The sequence below is a fragment of the Azolla caroliniana genome, unplaced genomic scaffold, assembly GCF_043228905.1.
Source record: "Azolla caroliniana isolate FFs.n. ecotype wild unplaced genomic scaffold, voAzoCaro1.0.p SCAF_7, whole genome shotgun sequence".
Taxonomy (NCBI): domain Eukaryota; kingdom Viridiplantae; phylum Streptophyta; class Polypodiopsida; order Salviniales; family Salviniaceae; genus Azolla; species Azolla caroliniana.
Window position 1 is genome coordinate 22,190,913 of NW_028230442.1, and position 22,255 is coordinate 22,213,167.

The following is a 22,255-nucleotide window of genomic DNA, read 5'->3' on the forward strand; positions in this document are numbered from 1 at the left end:
AGACCTAAAATTTGGGCACCTAGATGACCATATTAGGGGATCAAAGCAAGTAGAATCACGGTGGTTAGAGACATCAAACAAGGAGACTAAAGACCTAACGACAAGTATAAATTAGCAGGGTAAGGACCTCAAAATGAGCAAGATAATGACCAGAAAAATGCACAGAAACGTGCAGCAATAAAGGACCTGGGATGCACAGATATCTCTACCTAAAAATTGAGGTTCAGCCTAACAAATGAGAATAGTAAAGACCTAAAGTTCAGTAGATTAGTGATTTAGGAATGAGTAGATTGAAGACCTAATAGAAATTAGTAAAAATGATAAGATAAATGGCTTTAAAATTATCATAATTGATCACATTAACAACTTAATTATGGATTTTAAAGACATAAAATGGAGGATAAACAATCATTTTAAAGACTTAACAATGAGTATATTATGACCAAACTTTGAAAATACTAAAGCCCTAAAGTGGAAAATATTGAAGGGTTCAAAATCAGGGTAACTGAGCAAAACGGACTAGATTAATATGCACATTAAAAGCTAAAAACATCACTGAATTAGATTAATGAGAGATACTAGAACTGAATAGAAACATAGACAAACATGTTACATAACAAATACATCAGACGTAGCAAAAAAAAACTATACTAGGAAATATTGAACTCAGAATGTGAGGCGAAAAAATTGGACAAAAAAACTAAGAAAGAGAAATGACCATAGTTTAAAAATGCATAGAAGTATTTAACACATATTCTACATTTCAAAACTGCTATTTTAAATAGTTCCACGTATTTAATATATAATAAATATTCTATACATTTAACAAGTATTTTACGTTTCTTAAAAATAGATATTATAAAAAAATGTATTATTAGTATCATTTAGCCTAAGAAATTCTTTTGAGATGAAATGATCTCTTCATTGAGAAACTTTTTGGCGCAATTCCTTCAGTATATGAAGTTTTTATGTGATACTTTAATGATGTTGTGAGATTAAACCATTCAAAGTTAATAAAAAAATTTGTTAGATGCAATATAAATATAAGAAGTACTTGTCATATTCTACATATTTTATGTATTCTAAGTATTTCTTAATAAAGGGTAGAATAATTTTAAAATACTTAGCATAAACATTGTACACGTATTGTATGCTAAGTATTTTACAACAAGCGAAATGACGTACAAAAACCAACTTCTCAAGGATGCCGCAAAGAACAAATGTGAACAGAGAACTAATTTACTTCTACTTGAAGTGAAATCAATAAATGACACCAACAAAGGTCTCCCTCCATGTAAGCTACCCAAATTCAATACGCTAATATTTTAACTTCCTCAAAACCCTAGGAATTTGATTTGAACTAGAAAATCAGAAATATGCTAGCTAAAACTGTGTCATGAGGTAGCTATGAAGCATAAATAGCAGGATTTTCCAGGAAATAACAGAAAATAAACCTAAATCACTGAGAAGAAATCCAAATCTCTAAAATAAACATAAATTTCTCACGAATCTTGAATCCCTAAAACTCATTAATCGCTGAAAAACCATAAAATATCAGAAAAAACCTAGATCATTGAAAACCTCTAATTCACACTAAGAAACCCTAAATCGCAGGAAACACATACATCGTAACAAATCATAAAATCACTCAGGAACTCTATAACACTGGAAAAATGTTAAATTTTCTGAGGGACCTTAAATTGCAGAGAAGCCACTAGGTTGTTACAAAATCCAATACCCAATACTGAAGCCCTCACATTGCTGAATACCCAAAATTTTCAGGAACCCCTCTAGATTTATGGGGAAGCCCTAGAAATACGGAGAAATTTTCGATTGTTAGAGATCACTAAATCTCTGAGGGCCCTTAAATCTCTAATCTCTGAAATATTTAAAACCCGGTCGCTGAGAAGCCCCTAAGTCTCTGAAAGCCCCTCAATATCTTAGAAACCCTACATCGTTGATCTCTGAAATACCTGAAATCCCTAAATCGCGATCAAACCAAAGGTCTGAGAAATCTTAAATCGCAGTGAGAAGCTGCAAATCTCTGAGAAAGTAAACCTCAATCTCTCTCCAGCACGCAGTTGCATCTCCAGCATGATATGCCTCAGGAATTTTAATTGCAGAAAGGGGAAAGAAGAAAGGGAAAATAGAAATTACTAAACCTAAATAACAGAGGAAGAGAAGAAGGGGCTAATGGGCGAATAGAGAGATGGGGGGGGGAGGAAGAAAGCGTACCTGATCGGTTGTGTTGGAGGTAGGGATGGCGATGGCGAAGGAAATTAGGGCTTTTCTGACTGAGGAGCAGAGTAGAGGAGAACAGAGCAACCAAAAAACAGAGAGACAGAGAGACAGAGACAGAGACAGAGTAAAAGGGTTTGAAAGAGTATCTTTTTTGAGGTGTTTTTTTTTAGGTGCAATGCAAAACATGAGAGAGAGAGAAGAGAGAGAGAGAGAGAGAGAAGGTCAATACCATGAGTCAAATCCATGCAATTTGTCTTGCAAGGGCTCTATATCCATCTCTATGGCTCTGGCTCTCAATTAGGCTAAGTCAAGTCAAGCTAAGTCAAGCCAAGTCAAGCTAAGTCAAGCCAAACCATGTGACTCTTGGAGAGACTGCCTTTGTTTGTCATGTTTGTATATGCATGCAGGTAGGATGTATCCCTGGTCTTCGATCACGCCTCTGCACTCCTCCTTGCACTCCTGCGAACAATCGAAACACGTGTTTATTCTTATGTTATTGATCTCTACATCATGAGTCAAGCCCTTTTGTAGTATGTATTTGTACCACTTCCACATGTCATGATGTCTTGGGCATCACCCCCACATCTTTGTCATCCCCGGGGGAAATTGAGATCGCTACCTGCCTGCTCTATTTCTAGATCGCTACCCGCCTGCTCCCGTTTCTCGTTGCAATTGCTGCTAGTCGAATGCATTCATCGCATAAGTCGAAGTTCGGTAGCATTATCTTTTCATGATGTGTGGTATGATGTCTCTAGGGTCGATCTCTACTTCGGCCCATTCTTGTGAGAATTGAAATTTGCATCTGTCTGTATGTTTTGCTCGAATGAGAATCCTTCCTAATCCTAACTGTCTTTTGGCATTGTATTGTACCATTGAAATTGAGTAGACCATAAACAAACGACGCACATGTCTCAACCTCCTAAGTCCTCGCCATCCATCTGCCATAATATAATTGCCAAAAAAGTAATGGCATGCATGTTAGTATGTCGTCGCCTCACCTTCTTCAATCTCTCAACAAATGAACGTAAAGTGATGAAATTGCTAGTTTTGCATCAAGCTCACATGAAAAGAAAAAAGTGAGGTTGCCATGCAAGTACATGAAACTCATATTTTATGACTATGTGAGGTGCAAAATCTTTTAAGGTTTGACTTATTAATAGATTGACCAATAGAAATGTCCTTCCTCTAGAATCAGTCAATCCATAACTAAGTCAGCAAGTGGTTGTTTAGTTTATTTTTGTGAAAATGTTTCTATGAGTAGAGAAATGGCAATCTTGTTACAAAATCTTATTATGACAATAATTCTCACTTTTATCTTATGCTTGACTTGTGCCGTACATTAAGATAAGAAATGGTCAACCGTATGACGAATCTACAATAAACAAATATATTAACATAGTAAGTGACCTTCTTTCAATCCATTGTTTACATCATAATAATCTAACCTTATCCCCTTTTAATACCACAACCTCTCATGATAGCTTTGACAAATTGGTGGATCCAATTTATTGTATGTAACCATGATGTATTTTGATGTCTTCACTAGGTTATACGCTCACTTACAAAAACTTTTTCATTTGGAATTATGATAAAATATGACCGTTAAGGACTCTTAATTGTTCGAATGAAAGTTGAGATTCCTTTGATTGCATCAAATTCTTGTGCTAAATTTTTTTTATTTGTTCAATGAAATGCACTCTATCACTATGGTCATTGGATATAGACGTTCAAATAGCTTTTTTTAAGTATTGTGTTCTTATGGTTGAATCCATTTTATTCCATTGACTCTTAACGAGCAATATCCTTATTTTCTAAATTCAGATGCCTTATGAATGGCATGATGCTTTATGTTAAAGGAATGGAATTGGATATAGACGTTCAAATAGCTTTTTTTAAGTATTGTGTTCTTATGGTTGAATCCATTTTATTCCATTGACTCTTAACGAGCAATATCCTTATTTTCTTAATTTGGATGCCTTATGAATGGCATGATGCTTTATGTTAAAGGAATGGAATTTGTGCAGTCTGTATTGCTCATTGCTCATTGTGCCAATTAGGGTGTATTGCTCATTGCTCATTATGCCAATTAGGGTAAATCCACAACTGTTAAATATCTCATTTATGGGATATGCATGAGCACCAATCGATAGACTAATGTGGGACCTGTCACGAACATGACAACAATTATGTCAAGATTCGAACTCTTCACCTCTTGCATATAGTCAAGTGTTTTGTTCTAACCAACACATCCAACTACATAGCCATGTTATGCATATGTTAGTAGATTATCTATTCCAAGTTCTAGGAGTTTTTAGAAGCTTCTAAAAACCTCCATAAGCTTTTGCATGAAAATGGGTTTATGCATGGAACTACATGTAGAGCCCACAAACATGTATAAATACTTGTAATCTCCTTGATCCCTTTCAGGGGATTCAACACTAGTCATTGACACATCAATCTAGTATTCTTGTTTAGCCCCATCTTCTCTCCTTGATTTACATTTTTGTCTTTATGCTCTTGTATTGTTCCTAGCGTCTTAAGTTCCTCATCTCGTCGCTCCCAACTTCCCAAGTTTCTAGCCTCATCACGTCGAGTTCCACATTTGTAACCTTATTAGTCGTAGCCTCGTCATCCGGGCTTTTTCGTAGTCTAGGGTTGGTGTGTCCATGACAGGACTCTAGGGGATGGTTCTGGACCAATCCAATGATGGATCCATTGCAGAAAGTTTCAGTCTTTCAGTACAATATGAAATTTGGCAAAACCATACTCATGGTCTAAGAATATTCCAACTCCTGCAACTCAAAATCACTAGAATAAGTGGGGTGTTTCAAGCATTCATTTGAAGGCATATTGGAAACGGCCCAACCAAATATATTCTCTTCCGATGGCTTTTACTACATGCAACACTACTAGTAGGTCAGTCATTGAACAGAGATGTGGCAACTAGTCTTAGACAATGTTGTTATTGCAATGACATGCAGGAAACTACCAAGGATGCTCTTTGGTCATGCTTACTAGCCCAACAAGTATGGAATAAAGTTCTCCCTTTATTCTTGACAATTAATGTAGGTTGCCTCTTCTCTTGGGGATCAACGATAAGGGGGTTCTCCATTCTAGCCTCCTGTTGTATGAAACAGATGATGCTCCAGAGGCTATGACAGTCATCAACAAACATCTAATTGTTGTCTCCCTTTTTCACCAACCTCGCAAGCAAATGCCTATGTACCCATGTATATACCCATTACATTATGGATATTATGGAAGTATCGTTGTAAAAGACGATATGATTCCATAATTCCTCTTCTCTCAGATATATTGCCAGAATTATGGGGGTGTTTATTGACGATTGTGCGGGGGCAATACGACAATATGCCAGGCTCTTCAGAGGTTGTTTTGAAGAAAAGGAAAAAATTACTGCAATTATGGAGGAAGTTGCCTATGTTCACAGTCTCCTCTCAATGACCGTTATGGAAATATCATCACCCTTGGTCCTTGCCCTGACCATTTCTTTTGTATATAATACTCTCTGATTTTACATCTTTGTAGCCCTCCGACGCTTTTCTTAATGCAAATGAAGGAAATCTTTATGGACAAAAAAGAAAAGAAAAAGAAAAAGTAATATCCTTATTTTTGCTCCTTGTGTTATGAAATATGGATAACATGTTAGTGACAAGAATGTAAAACCATTTTAGGAGCAAGTCGTTAGGATGCATTATCTCAAGCTATGTTATATAATTAATGCAACATCAAACCTATTGCTCAATTCTTGAGCCCAATCGTTAATGTTGCAAATCACAAGCAAGCTACCAATAAATTTTAGAATTTCAACAAGGTAACCTCATCATCTATAACCACCAACCATTTGTTGGGGGATACCTAAAGTGTATATGTATAATGCCAAATCAAAACATTGTACATGTATTGTGTTGTTATAGTTGCAAGAGATTTATTTGAGGATTAGACGTAAGTATGCAAAATAGAGTTCTTCATCGTCATGGATCTAAGACACTAATGAAAGAGGGTCTTACGAACACAACATAATGGTTCAAAGCTAAAGGATCATTGGTTGTTGCAATACATCAAATAAGAAATTGGGCATCTAATAAGAGAATTATAATTGTTTACTTGTTTTCTTATTTTTTGGTCAATATTTGTACTTGATTAGTAAGCATTTCTATTGTGAGAGAATTCATAAAGCCCATCAAGTATAAAAAGATCCAAAGCAACAACTTTCAATAGGGCATAAGTGCCACATTCGCGGGTGCTACTCTTCTAGAAACATGTGTCAATGTCAAAGGTATGTCTGTTAACTTTGATCGACTTGTGGACTTTATAGAGGCAGAGATATCTCATAAAGGAAGGGCAGAAAATAAGGACTTTCCTGAAGAGATAGTTGGGCAAAATGGATACGCCTTTATTTGGGGGCTATGGGATGTAGGCCACATATTCTTACTTAACCACACTCCCTTCATGCTGAAATCACTTCCTTTCTTTTCTTTCTAACATGCCCTTATAGATTCAATATTTTCTAATGCAGGACAATGCTAATTGGTACAAGTTAGCCCTTGTAAAACAATTTAGAGGCATAAAATCACAAGATTTTGAAGCTTTGGTCAAGGGTCACCCATCAAGAAAATGCATAAAAGATGGAAAATATTTTAGAGAGAAGAAAAGGGTTTTGCAAAGAGAAAAAGGTCAGAGAGAAGAAAAGAGTTTTAGAGGGATGAAAAGGCTTTTAGCGAGGTGGAAAAGGCATTAGATAGATATGATTGCCTGAACTTTTGTAGATGGAGCGAGTTAACATTTTCAAATTCTTTTCATTTCTTCGTTTCTCTTTAACTCATTTCTAATCTTAGGTTTCTTGATTGCCACATGCCAATATGCATGGTTTCGATGAGTAACATACATAATTCTTATTTTGAAATTTTCGTCTTAAATTTCATTGATCGGCATCTTGCAAAATATATGGACACATGTAGAAGCTTTTAGATGATGGAATTCTTTGACTTCTCAAAGCATTGTAAATTACCGATCATGATCTAGGATGATGTAAAGTTGGAAGCTCGAAAATAACCATAGAGAGTTGGTGATCAAATTAAAAATCTAAAGTGATGAAGATGGCTTGAACAATAGTTGAGCTTTACGAATCAAATGCAATATCCTAGCCATGTTAGAAATATGAATGGCTCCATGCATGCACCACTTGAGTTCATGCCCATGTAATTGATATAATAATATAGTGTCCTTTGAGAGCTAGATAGATTTTATTATTGTCCTCAAGGATAAAATATGATGGTACACCATCCAATAGTCTAGGTGAAAGACAATAGTAAAATGAAATATTTTTCCTTCCTATTTGATAATTGTCAAATCAAATCCTTCTCCGCATATATAATGGAGATATGTTTACCACTGGGATAAATCATATCAAATGATCATTGTTTTGTTACTGAACTATAGCATGGAATTTCCATCAAGATGTATCAATAAGTGGTGTTTGAAGTTTGATTGTCATGGTAATAGGGGTATTGTGAGAACACAAATTGTTTTGGGGATTTTTGAGAATATTATAGGTATTTCGGCAAACAACTACGTATCGATGAATTGACTTTTGAGGAGTCATTGGTTTATCCAGAGAAAAGATTATGAGATTTTACTTGTATTGGTTGAGGGGATGTAGCTCAATTGGTAGAGCACTTGCTTGACGTGCAAGATGTACAGGGTTCGAAACCCTGCATTCCCATAGATATGTTTCTTTTTGAACAATTTGGTTCACTCAAATTATATCTTGTTAGATTTTTTATCTACTTCAATTGTTCACTTTTAAATTTTAAATTTTATGCATGATTGAATGAATGGAGAAGAAGGATAAGCGTAAATTGAAGCAATGGTCATAGTTCAAGCATATCGTTGTCAAGTTTTTATCTTTTCGAACTTCAACAGCTTGTAATTTGTCTCATACAGTTAGCCTTTTAACTTTAAATGGCATTTATGGCTCACCCCACCACAAGTTCCATTTCCAAGCACTCACAAACCTCGTTTAGGTATTGTAGCATCTACAAAAATATTCCTTTTGAACAATCTTGTTGAACAATGAACATATAACCTCTATTGCTATTGTGGACAAGTGTGATACTCTGCTAGGATTATCGATGTAATAATAGAACGAAAAAAAATATCATTTAATTGCTAGGTATAAGGAACAAACACGATGAGCATTGGTTCTACACCTAAAACGGGTATGTGGAATGCCAACGAGCACAAGTAATGTGGCCATCACATGGCCCCTTAATAGTATGTGGAATTCCAATAGACACAAGGTGGTGGGACCCCTTGATAGACATCATGCATAATGCCAACAAACACAAGTGATGTGTAGGTGCATTGTTAAGAGTCTATTACTAATTAACGGAATGAAATAAGGTAAACAGATTGGATAGAAGAACCCGTTCCACCCGACCACACCAGAGCTATGATCAAGACACAACCAACCTACCATTGTCCTCCCATACCGTTGAATATTAGCATGACTAATACTTTGGAAGAGATAACACAATTGTTGCGACGAAAGCCTAGCCTGCACCACTGGTGTCTTAAGATGACAATGTTTCGATCTAATGTGTTTTATGAGGGTAGTTAGGCCTCGTATTTAGACCTCTGCCTAGGCCCCTTGAATAGACGCGCCTTTCTAAAAAACTCTCCATTCATTGGTTGTCAAGATCATGATAGTGCATGCACCTATCATTCTTTCTATCCAATCACATTAGTCCCTTTGTAACATTAGTGAACATACCCTTCACTTATGTAAATATTAGTGACCTACCCTCACCTATGTGCAAGGATGTATTGGTATGGTTGAGAAAATGTATTACGTGCAAAAACAAGCGCACTCGCAAGTAGTGTTGTAGTTTTGCGAGTTACAAGCAAATGTTATGAAAAAGATTTAAAAATAAGTCACTACCTATACGAGCCTAGAAGTGATGAAACAAGGTTCAAAAAACCATGTGTTACCAACTAAAAAATGCCATAAATAAATGGAGGGTGCTATGTATGCACATATCTATCCAAATATTGTGATAGTGATTGGCATAATTGCGGCCACAAGGCCACACATTGATCAATACAAGTGGCGGTATTGTTGTGCGCAAAGATGTAGTACTCAAATCGATGTGTAAAATATCATAGGTGAAATCATGTGTTTTTAATCAAGTTCTAAGGCTCGATTACATGACTTAAACCTAGATAACACTTCAGAAAAAGTGTTCAAAAAGCGGCATGATGCCCACTCAATACGAAAAAATATTCTACATGGAATTGTTACACCATAGGTAAACACACGTAAATAGTATATATGAACATGACCATAGATTGACATATTCGCATTCATGGGGCCTGCCCCATGAATCCATATGAATAGGAATATGAATGCATGTAAATATATTTGTTTTTTTTTTTAAATAAAAAATAAAATGTTCTTTTTTTCCTGTGAGCGAGTGAACGAACAACGAGTAGCGAGTGAGGAAGCCTCACCCTACTCCCTCCCTGTGCGTGCTACCCTTGCTTCCCTCTGCATATTGTTCTCGGCCAGAAAATTAGGGTTTCAGCTGAAAGCCCTAATCTATCTCATAGTCCTAATTTCGATAATATTTCTTTCTTTTGAGCCCGTGTCCGTGACTCCCTCTCATTCTCTATTCTAATCCTACATCTTGTTCTCAGCTCCAAACTCAGGCTTTCACTAAAACCCTAAGTTTAGCTAAGTTTAGTAGAAGCCCTAATTAATTAACTAATATTTTTCAATTAATTAATTAATTTGTTAATGAATTAAGATATGTATACAATATTAGTAAATTAATTAATGTATTAGTGAGTCAATTAATGTTTAAGTGAATTAATTAATTATGATATTAGTGACTTAATTAATTATTGATGTATGTGTGTATATACATATATGAGTGATATATGTGTGTGTATACACATGTATGTATTTGTGTATATGTATATATCATATATGTATGTGTATATATATACACATAGATTGACATATTCGCATTCGTCGGGTTTCCCATTCGAATGCAAACGAATACGAATGGGTGGTCAGGTATTCGTTTAACTCAAAAAAAATAAATAAATCAGTTTTTTTAAATTTCCTAGGATAAAAAAAAGGAACTTGACAATAAATAGGGATAATAAAAGAGGGACTTGAGGATTTGACACTATTAAATTTTTATAATAAATGTATAACTTATAAGTTATAAGTATTCGTTTTATTTTTAATAAATAAAAAAAATAAAATAAAGGCTCATTAATTTCTCACTTTTTATTCCCTCAAAATTTATGCATATTTTTATTTTGACATTAAAAATAGTACTTCAAACCAATCATATCGTCAAGTTCATACTAATTATATTTGTATAATAAATATAAAAATATTCGATTTTTAAAAAATTAATTAATTGATTGATTAATTAAAATAAGTTTCATAAACTCTCTTGACACTATAATTTATTAATGAATAATTGTCTTTTTTGGTGAAATAAATTTATTTAAATAAATAAATAAATATTTTATATTTATTTTGAAAAATGAATGGTTTTCTAATATTCTTGGGGCCATTTTATATTCTCGAATATGGAGAATATTGCGCATGGAGAATATCACGAATATCACGCATGTGTCAATCTATGTATATACATATATGATATATGTATGTGTGCACATGTATATGTAAACGAATGGTTTTATAATATTCTCGGGACCGTTTTATATTGTTGAATATCGCGAATATTACGGATGTCGAATACCACGAATATTATGCATGGGTCAATCTATGAACATGACAATTAAGGGTAAAAAAGAGAGTTAAGTGTGGGTCGGTAGATGAAAATTATAAGAAAATCTTAAGAAAGTGGGAAGACAAATTGTGTAATTAGAAAATAATAACAATAACAATAATCAAATAAGTATATGAAACATCAAACATGCCCTAAGGTAGTGAATAGGCACCTCATGAAGACCACAACATCCCATAGAATTGACTAATAGATGGCTCAATAGAGGTGAGAGTGTCATATACAACGCAATATGCAAAAGGGCCATGAGGTGAGTGTAGTGCAAACACGTGCGGCCCCATGCACAATCATCGCACACAATACAAAACATGTCATGCAACTCAAAGAAGAAAGAAAGAAAATAAATCATAATCCAAATTTCATTCGACCAAGAATGACGCCTCATAGGAAAGAAGAGAGATATCGAAAAAGAAATTATCGGGTTTGGAATGTTGTTTTGATCTTGAGAAGAGCATGATGAGCCTTGTTAGATCCTCATCTCTCACACAGAAACATCAAAACAACAAAAAAAGAGCATGATGAGCCTTGTTACTAAACACTCTGATACCATATTAAGAGTCTATGACTAATTAATAGACCGAAACAAAGGTAAATAGATTAGACAGAGAACCCGTTCCACCCGACCATCCTCGAGATATGATCAAGACATAGCCAACCTACCATAGACATTTCATACCTCTGAATATCGGAAGAGATAACACGATTGTCACGACAGAAGCCTAACTGCACTACCGATGCCTTAAGATGGCAACCTTTCGACTTTATTGTGTTTTATGGGAGTAGCTAGGCCTCATATTTATACCTCTTCCTAGGCCCTTTGAATAGACGTGCCTTTCTAAAAGACTCTCAATTCATTGGTTGTCAAGATCATGATAGTGCATGCACTTATCATTCATTCTATCAAATCATATTAGTCCCTTTCTAACATTAGTAAACATACCCTTCACTTATGTAAATATTAGTGACCTACCCTCACCTACGTTATGTGTGCATAACATGCATGAACCCTTGATAGTATGTGGAATGCCAATAAACACAAGGTGTGAACCCCCTTGAAACACAATATGCATAAGGCCAACAAACACAAGTGATATATAGGTGCGTGGCACCTTTGTTTAAAGTCTAAATGGGAAAAGAAGGAACTAAGAGGAAAAATAGACTTTAAACAATGTAATAAAAATGAACCCATTTCATGTAGAAGTAGTCGAATTGTGTAAAGAATCGGGTGTGATTTTGTGTGACAGAAGAGATGTGTGTGTGTGTGTATGATAGAGAGAGAGAGAGAGAGAGAGAGAGAGAGAGAGAGAGAGAGAGAGAAACACAAGGTATGCAGAAAACAAAAAAACTGTATTAACAAGGAAAGACAACCAACTATTACAAAGAAGAGGAGAAGGTGCTTATGTAGTCACCATCTCTCTATATTCTCTTACTACAACCACCTCTTAGGAAGGAGGTGTGTGTGTGTGTATGATAGAGAGAGAGAGAGAGAGAGAGAGAGAGAAAGAGAGAGAGAGAGAGAGAGAGAGAGAAACACAAGGTATGCAGAAAACAAAAAAACTGTATTAACAAGGAAAGACAACCAACTATTACAAAGAAGAGGAGAAGGTGCTTATGTAGTCACCATCTCTCTATATTCTCTTACTACAACCACCTCTTAGGAAGGAGGTGGAGACTTAACTACCAAGTAACTATGTGTCGTAGAACTTAACTCCTATGACACATTAGTTATGATACAAAGTGGTGGGGTGTTCACACACTTCATTATTCCTAAGGTGTGTTCCCACACTATGGAAGTTGAGTTTGATACTCAACATGCCCCTTCAAACACAACTTCCGATCACCGGATAGTCAACTTGGGTATGGATTGGTCTTCGAGTTGGCTTTGGTAGTCGGCCCAGACTTCGGTTGTGGATGGTTGACTCACTGCTTCGTTCGACTTCATGTTGGGTGGCGACTCCTTAGTCCCCCTTGAGCTCGGCTGGTTGGCGGTCAAGAGGCCTAGGTTCATTGTAAACTACCGTAGCTTGTCAGCTCCCATGGTGTTTGTGAAGATGTCAGTTGTTTGCAGGTTGGTGTTGATGTATTGCAGATCGACATTGCTAGCTAGGACACGTTCTTGGATGAAATGATAGTCCACCTCAATGTGCTTAGTCCGAGTGTGGAAGATTGGGTTGCTAGCCAGGTGGGTACTGCCCATGTTGTCATAGTAAAGGAAGATGGGATCGTTGATGGAGACATCAAGATCCTTAAGAATCCTCTTAAGCCAAACGGCTTCATAGGTTGCACCCTTGTATTCTGCTTCTGTGCTCGACAGTGCGGTTGTCGGTTGCTTTTTACTACTCTAAGAAATAGCTCTATTGCCGAGGGAGAAGACAAATATGGAAGTCGATTGTCTGTCGGCCTTGTAGCCGGCCCAGTCGGCGTTGTCGTGAAGATTTTCGGCAATGGTGTGAAAATCACATAAAACATAGGAAATCGAGTATAAATCATATAAAACAATAATAGTGAAAATACTATTTTAAATATGTTTAATATCTTAGTACAAAAATATGGAGTTCTTCAAGAGCTTTCAAATGTGCTTTACTACATAAAAAAACGGACATCTAAGTGACAAGTTATGTGGGAGTGAAGTATAAGAAGGAAGAAGAGAAAAATAAAACTGTGAGATATCCCACATAGACAGGAAATAAGGTTCTCACCATATATAAGGTAGAGCAAAAACAATTATCTTTGTGTCTATATGTGGAGCATAGAGAGTTCAAGGTGACTTGAACTAAGCTATTGGATGATTGGGTGTGGCCTAGCCAACCAAAACCGGACCGACAACCGGATACATATACATATATATATATACACAAGGAGTGCAAGTGTGGATTTGAACCTTGCACCTCCAAGTTGAGAGTCTATAGGCTTACCACTAAGCCAAAACATTATCTTAAGATAATATTTTTATCATTGTAACTTTACATGTAAATTCTCATACATGAGAGCTAAAATGAGTGACGTGGTTATCATGCACCACATGTAATACATGAGTGCCAAATGGCAAACATGCATTTTATGCATGTCGTGAACGCTCAAATGCATGAGGGCATCTATAAAAGAGGGGATGAAAAAGACAAAAGGGGGATTTTGGTAATGTAAAAATTCTTATCAAGAGCTTTGTACTTTAAATCAAAATTAATATTAAGAAGAAAATTCGTGATCCTTTTGATGATATACCTTGTTCTCTCAATCTTAAATCAAGCGTTCTATCTTATCTCAATTTCTCTCTATCTGTCAATCTATCTTAATTCCTTTCTCGCCAAACCTAGCGTAAACTTCGAATCCTTCCGGTTCAGAACCCCGACGGTTTTGCCTCACGATCCGCGCGTAGTGACGGATCTTCACGACATAATTAAGTGGTGAACCCGACGTGAAAGAGGTGGTAAGAAGGATCAAATCGAGGATCAACCGATACTTGGAGATGGCGTCCTCAAGCAATCAAGCGAGAGAGTTCGAGAGGATGATGTTGATTGTCGAACAAATGATGAGATCTCGAGACAACGATGCGAATGTGGGAAAGGTCGTCGATCATGTCGTTGAATTCGAGGGTCAATTTGACGGAAGGAACATTACGGAGTTCCTTGATGCATACAGAAGGGAGATGAATAAAAGGGACGTGTCCGAAGCATGTCAAATCGCAAGTTTCAAGAGAGTGGTCGCCAACAACATCCAAAGACGCATCATCGAGATTCAAGAAGGTAAGACAACATGGTCCGAGTTTGAGTAAACAATATTAGCGGAGTTCGCGACTGAAGACTTGACGAGGATGACTTGACATGCTTTGATGAAGTGGATAGAAAAGAAGAATAAGAAGATGAGTGCCTCGAGGGTGTACGACGAATTCGACCAAATGTTTAGTTGTCTCCCTGCCATGGACCAAGTGCTACTTGAGGAAGACAAGACTTTGTACTTCTTGAAAGTTGTGGACATGCAGGATAGATGAGAGTTGGGGACTCTCCTCGAAGATGATACCCAAGCGAACGGGCTTGTGGCGGACTGGGTCGTGGTGAAGCAAGCATGCAACAAGACGACATGCGTCATCGATGGCTCCATGATATTGACTTGGTAAGACCAAGCGTAGAAAAATCAAAACCATCTAAAGAAGTCGAGATGCCTAAACAACACATCCAACATGAAAAGAAGATTGATGATGACTCGAGGACGATGATGGCCATTTCAAAGGAGGTCGAATGTTTCGGAACATGCGTCGTGTTCGAAACAACGGATGATGGTGTTAGGAAACAGGTCCCTCCAGATGGGAAGTGAGAAGAACAATGTTGATGAGTATCGGCCTCGGCCGAATCCGGATGTCGAGTACCTGGCAAGGAAGACCCGGTGAGAACCGGATGACGAGTACCCGACAAGGAAGGCCCGGTGAGAACCGGATGACGAGTGCCCGGCAACAACTGGATGATGCAGGCCCGGTGAAGAGTGCTCACCGGATGAAGGGACATATTCGTAAATATGTTTTTGAGAGTCCATTGGGGCTATATTTGTAAATAGCCGAAAAGTCATATTAGTATAAATATGACTTAGGGCAAACTTAGTGTAGTTGTCATTCTTATTGGTCCAAGATTTGAGTGCAACCGTGTACAGAGAGAGAGAGAGAGAGAGAGAGAGAGAGAGAGAGAGAGACGAAGAGGACGTTGTCTCTGTTGTAACCGCCGCCAATGGCGAAGACAGTGAACAAGAGGTCATTGCCTCTGTGTTCATCTATTGTATACTGTAACATAGTGATAGTTTGCAATTTGTGGACTGTCGTGGTTTTTCCCGTGTTTGGGTTTTCCACGTAAACATCCTGTGTACTCTTCTCTTTACTATGTCGTGCGTACATTACCCGGTTTTTTCTATGTTTGATCCTAGACTCGATTGTGGCCGAGCGTTGTTTTCAAGAGTGTGTAGTCCTTTTAGATGGAACAAGCCAAATCGAAGCTTGCATCAATGGAGATAAAGAGTGCGAGGCTAGTGTAATTGATGATCTAGCCGCGAAAAACGATATCGAGTTGGAGATGGCTATGAACGAGTCGATGGCGGATGGTCATGTGGAGACTTTCCCAACACTTCATCTAGAGACTTGGGCAGTTGCGTCCGAGAACCAACGTGAGACCCAAGAGACGGATGGTGGCGAAAAGGAAGAGAAGGACCAAGATAATACCGTCAATAACGACGACCAAATTTTCTCCACATTTGTTCTAGAGACTTGGGCAATTGTGTCCGAGAACCAATGTAAGACCCAAGAGACGGAAGGTGGCGGCTGGAAATTGAAGGACCGAAACAACGATGAGGAAGATGGCCACAGACAAAGGAATCCCTCCACACCGGTTCTAGAGACTTCGACAGTTGTGCCCGAGAGTGAACATAAGACTGGAGAGATGGAAGGTGGCGGCGAGGAGATGAGGGTCGAAGCCAGCGCATACGGAGGAACGATGGCCAAAAAGGACGCCAAAAACAAAGCTACAATAGAGTTCGATGAAGAGCCAGATAGCGGCAAGAAAGGAAGAACCATAATACAATCTGGATGGAAGATGACGCGGTTGGTATTCCGACCCGAACGGAAGCCGACCCCAACGAGAGTTGATCAACCGAGGCCAACCCAACCGAAAACCATATGTAAACTGACCCGAACGAAAGTCGATCATCTGAGTCCGATTCGGCCGAATGTGAATACGGACGAAGGTCGACCAAGCCAGAAGCTAATTGGTCGAAACAGACAAAAGATGAACCGGCCTAGACGGAGGTCGAAGCATAAGAGCCACAACACTCGGTCGAGGCTAGTGAGCATAAGGAAAGGCAAGCATGAGACGAGAACTGATGATAAAGGAAAGTTAGATGACCAAGGAGATGGCCGAGATGAAGGTGGAACATTCATGAGACTTAAACGATTATCCTCAAGAAGAGAGCAAGGGGCCATGACAACAAGTCATGGTAAAGCAAAGAAAAAACGAATGATATGGTGGATTGGATGGCAACAATGATTCCAATACAAAGAAATAGACATGCTCGACGTTGAGGAGTCATGCTGATCACCATTGCCGAAATGTCACATTCTCTCTTCTTGGCACGTACCGAAGGACGTGCGGTTTGGTGGGGGTGGATGTCGTGAAGATTTTCGGCAATGGTGTGAAAATCGCATAAAACATACGAAATCGAGTATAAATCATATAAAACAATAATAGTGAAAATACTATTTTAAATATGTTTAATATCTTAGTACAAAAATATGGAGTTCTTCAAGAGCTTTCAAATGTGCTTTACCACATAAAAAAACGGACATCTAAGTGACAAGTTATGTGGGAGTGAAGTATAAGAAGGAAGAAGAGAAAAATAAAACTGTGAGATATCCCACATAGACAGGAAATAAGGTTCTCACCATATATAAGGTAGAGCAAAAGCAATTATCTTTGTGTCTATATGTGGAGCATAGAGAGTTCAAGGTGACTTGAACTAAGCTATTGGATGATTGGGTGTGGCCTAGCCAACCAAAACCGGACCGACAACCGGATACATATACATATATATATATACACAAGGAGTGCAAGTGTGGATTTGAACCTTGCACCTCCAAGTTGAGAGTCTATAGGCTTACCACTAAGCCAAAACATTATCTTAAAATAATATTTTTATCATTGTAACTTTACATGTAAATTCTCATACATGAGAGCTAAAATGAGTGACGTGGTTATCATGCACCACATGTAATACATGAGTGCCAAATGGCAAACATCCATTTTATGCATGTCGTGAACGCTCAAATGCATGAGGGCATCTATAAAAGAGGGGATGAAAAAGACAAAAGGGGGATTTTGGTAATGTAAAAATTCTTATCAAGAGCTTTGTACTTTAAATCAAAATTAATATTAAGAAGAAAATTCGTGATCCTTTTGATGATATACCTTGTTCTCTCAATCTTAAATCAAGCGTTCTATCTTATCTCAATTTCTCTCTATCTGTCAATCTATCTTAATTCCTTTCTCGCCAAACCTAGCGTAAACTTCGAATCCTTCCGGTTCAGAACCCCGACGGTTCTGCCTCATGATCCGCGAGTAGTGACAGATCTTCACGATAGCGTATGTATACCCTTCGAGTCAAATCGTCTTGGCCAATTTGTAGAGGATGCCCAAATCCATCATCCCACTTACATACGTTAGTACTCGCTTAGCGCAGTCCAGATGAATGTCATGAGGTGTCTACATAAACTAGCTAAGGGGGACGATCGGATAACTAAGGTTAGGTTGGGTTGGGTAATGGTGAAGTAGATTAAGCTTACGACTAGCTGTCGATAGTGAGTCGGCTCACATTCTTTTGTACCGGAATCAACATCTAGGTTCATGTTTCGATCGAGATGGGTAACGATAGATTTGTACTCGGTCATCCCGAACTTACACAAGAAGTTGAGGATGTAGTGCTGCTGAAATATCATAATTCCGGCTTGGATCCAAATTACTTCTATACCTAGAAAGTAATGGTCCAACTCATTCACGTCCTTCATTTCGAATCAACCATAGAGGAGTTTCTTGATATGGTCAATATTTGCCATGTGCTCTCCTCCAATGACCAAGTTGTCAACCTATATTATGATAAATAGTTGTCCTCTAGAGTCGCTCCGGATGAACAAATAATTGTCAAACTTGGACATATTGAAACCGATTCGGTAAAGATATTGGGTTATCTTCAAATACCATGCACAAGGTGCTTGCTTAAGGTTGTAGAGCGGATTCTTTACTCGACAGACTGTTGTTGGGTGTGTCCTTGACTTGAAGCCAGGTGGTCGTACCAATTACACCTCCTCATCTTATTTGCCTTGGAGAAAGGTGTTCTTTACATCCATTTGGTGGAGGTGCCACCCTTTGGGTACTACAAGCGATATCACAGTCTGAATGGTTGTCATCTTTGCCACCGGGTCAAAGGTCTCTTCATAATAGACCCCGTTGTCGTGAAGATCCGTCACTACGCGCGGATCGCGAGGCGGAACCGCCGGGGTTCTGGACCAGAAGGATTTACAGTCGATACAAGCTTTGGCGAGAAAGTACTTAAGATAGATTGGGAAAGAGAGAAGTTGAGATTACACGATCAATTTGATAACGAATTTCTTCCTCTTAATTTTCATAAAAAAAAACCGTGTTTTTTCTCCTCCCCCTTCCCTCTTTTATAGATGCTCTCATGCATATGATGCATGTGAGGGTACAAGACATGCATAAATTGCATGTTTGCCATTTGGCACTTAAGTATTACATGTGGTGCATGCTAACCATGTCACTCATTTTAGCTCTCATGTATGAGAATTTACATGTAAAAGTACAATGATAGAAATATAATTTCAACTAAATAGCATGGCTTAATGGTAAGCCAATTGACTCCTAACTTGGAGGTGCAACGTTTGAATCCATACTTGCCCTCCTTGTATATGTAAATATGTATATATATTTATATATTTATTTTATCTAGTCGCCGGTTCGCCGGATACCGGTGCCTCGCCGGATGCCGCCGCCGGATACCGGTGCCGTCGGGTTGCGGTCGGATGCCGTCGGATCACCGGCTCCATCGCCGATCCGGTTTTGGTTGGCCAAAACCCTTTTCGAGTAGCTAGCCACCTCCACTCTTAATTCAAGTTACCTTGAACTCTCTATGCTCCACACATAGACACAAAGATAATATCTTTTGCTCCACCTTATATATGATGAGAGCCGTATTTGTCGTGCCTATGTGGGATATCTCACAATTTTCTCTTTTCTTTTCACAAACTTTATACCCTCATATCTTGAAATTTAGATTTCGGCTACGATGTTCAATTAGATTCCTCCATGTCTTCATTTTCATCCGGCCTATTATGTTCATCGTCGAGGTAATCGAGGTCAGGATCCTTGTCTTGTCTTTTCTTGAAAAGCTTTACTCTTTTTCCTGCAATGGGTACGGCCAACCTTGATCCGTCTAGTTCCGCAAGGTGGTATGTGGCATTATCGTTGGCACTTGTCACCACATACGGCCCGAACCATCTTCTTGCGAACTTCCTTGTTGTACTATGTTGATTGTCAAGGGTGTTGTCGTAAACCAAAACCCAATCCCCTTCTTCAATCTTCTTGGGACGAAGTCGATGCGTGTTGTTGAACCGAACTTTGTTCTTTACTCGGGCTGCCTTCATCATCTTTCGCGCTTTTTCTAAATCTTCAGGTCTTCTTTCAAGTTGCCTTATCCGCGCCGCTAATAACTCTTCTCGGCTCATCTCGTTCTCCCACGGTATCGCTACCCATGAGGCGATCGTCCTTTCGATGGGCATAATCGGCTTTTTTCCATACATAAGCTCCGTCGGCATATACCCTGTCACCGAGCTATGTGTCGTTCTATCAGTCCACAAGGCATAGGGTAATAGTCGTGGCCAATTCTCGACTCGACCGTTGCATGCACGTACGATGGCTTTAACGATAGGTCCATGCCCTCGCTCGATCTTCCCATTTGCTTCCGGATTGTAGGCAGTCGTGAGGGAGAGCTTCACGCCTAGTCTTTCGAAGAGCTCCGTCGCTTCGTGCGCGTCCAACTCCCCTCGGTCGGCCACTATCTTCCCTACACATCCACATCGGCAAACAACATCTTCAAGTAAAAATTTACAAACGGCTGAAGTCGTCTTATTTGTCAAGGCTCGTCCTTCCACTTGATTTGTCAAGTCTTCCCTTGCGAGCACTAAGTACTTCATTTGTCCCACTCCCATTGGCATCGAGACCAGATCCACCATCCATTTGAAGTGAATGGTGAGTGGGTATGTCGGCTTTAACTCATTACGATGACGTATATTTGAATATATTTGGCAAGTTTCACATGTGGACACGAAATGGAGTACATCTTTGTACATGCTTGGCCACCAGTACTTCTCCTTCAATTTTTCGAACGTCGCCCATGTTCCTCTATGACCTGCCCAAGCACTCTCGTGGAATTCGGTCATCAGCGTCTCTTGCTCTTCTTTCTTTACCACCACTCGACGTGGTATTCCTGTCCTTCTTTTTGGATGTCGCCAAAGGAATCCTCCCTTCAAGAAGTATCAGTAAGCTTTCTTTCGGATTCGTAGGGCCTCCTCCTTTGTCAACGAAGCATCTGTCGTCAATGTTCTTAGGAATCTACCGATGAGTAACCATTCTCCTTTGTACTCGTTCTCGTTGAAGGCGTGGAGGGTTTGCGTGTCCTGGTCTTCCGCCGACAATCGAGCCATCTTGAAGAAGTCGAGGGCGACATCTTCATCTTCCGAAACCATGTTACTTCCATTTGAAAATCTTGCCCTCGACAGCATGGCCTTCCTTAGTGCCGGAGCTTCAAGAAGCAGTTTCTTTAATCTTTGCATCGCCTCTGTGTGCTCTTCTCGCCATTCGAACTTTATTCTTTTCTTTAGTAGTCCATATAACGGTTCAGCGACATGAGCGTAGTGAGGAATCCATATATGATAAAACGCGCACGCTCCAAGGAACCTTCGAACCTCCGTTTGGTTTTCGCATTCTTCTTTCATGTCTTGGATTGCGTTCACTTTGGATGGCGAGGGCTTCCGGCCGTATGCTCCACACAAGTGACCTACCACCAAGATCTCCGGTTGCCCGAATGCGGATTTTTCTCCCGAAAATGTCAAATTCGCATCTTCGAGCCTTTGAAGCACCTTCTCGCAATCTTTCATATGATCCGCAACGAACTTTCTACAACCTTCCTTATCTTTCGATTCATCTTTCTCCTCATCCGAACATCCTTTTATCGGAATATCATCCAAGAATGGCATCGTGATGTCCGGAATGCAATCCTTCAAGACTTTATTCATGGCATTCACCATATGAGCCACCGAGTTCGTTGCGCCTTGGGGTAAGGTACACATCCGCACAAGCCCGATCGGAGTCCTCATGGTTGTAATGTCCCGACTGTCGATCGCCAATTGGAATTGGTCATATCCGGAGTAGAGATCGCCAATGGAGTAGATGGACCGGCCCGCAAATGCTTCGGCAAATTCGTCCACGCTCAGACCGATTCCGGCATTTCGAATTGTCACCTTGTTGACGGGTTGAAGATCTTGGATGAATCGCAATGATCCATTCTTCTTCGGCACCGTGAACCACCTATTGGAATAAGGAGCATTCGACGGTTCTAGAATTCCC

General features: G+C 38.9%; 1 non-coding gene across 1 annotated transcript; it reads left to right on the forward strand.

Annotated features, from left to right (window-relative positions):
• The first annotated feature begins 7,911 nt into the window (after positions 1-7,911).
• On the forward strand, positions 7,912-7,984 carry TRNAV-GAC (transfer RNA valine (anticodon GAC)). Its single transcript has one exon. It is a non-coding gene; the product is annotated as a tRNA-Val (tRNA).
• Positions 7,985-22,255: the final 14,271 nt, after the last annotated feature.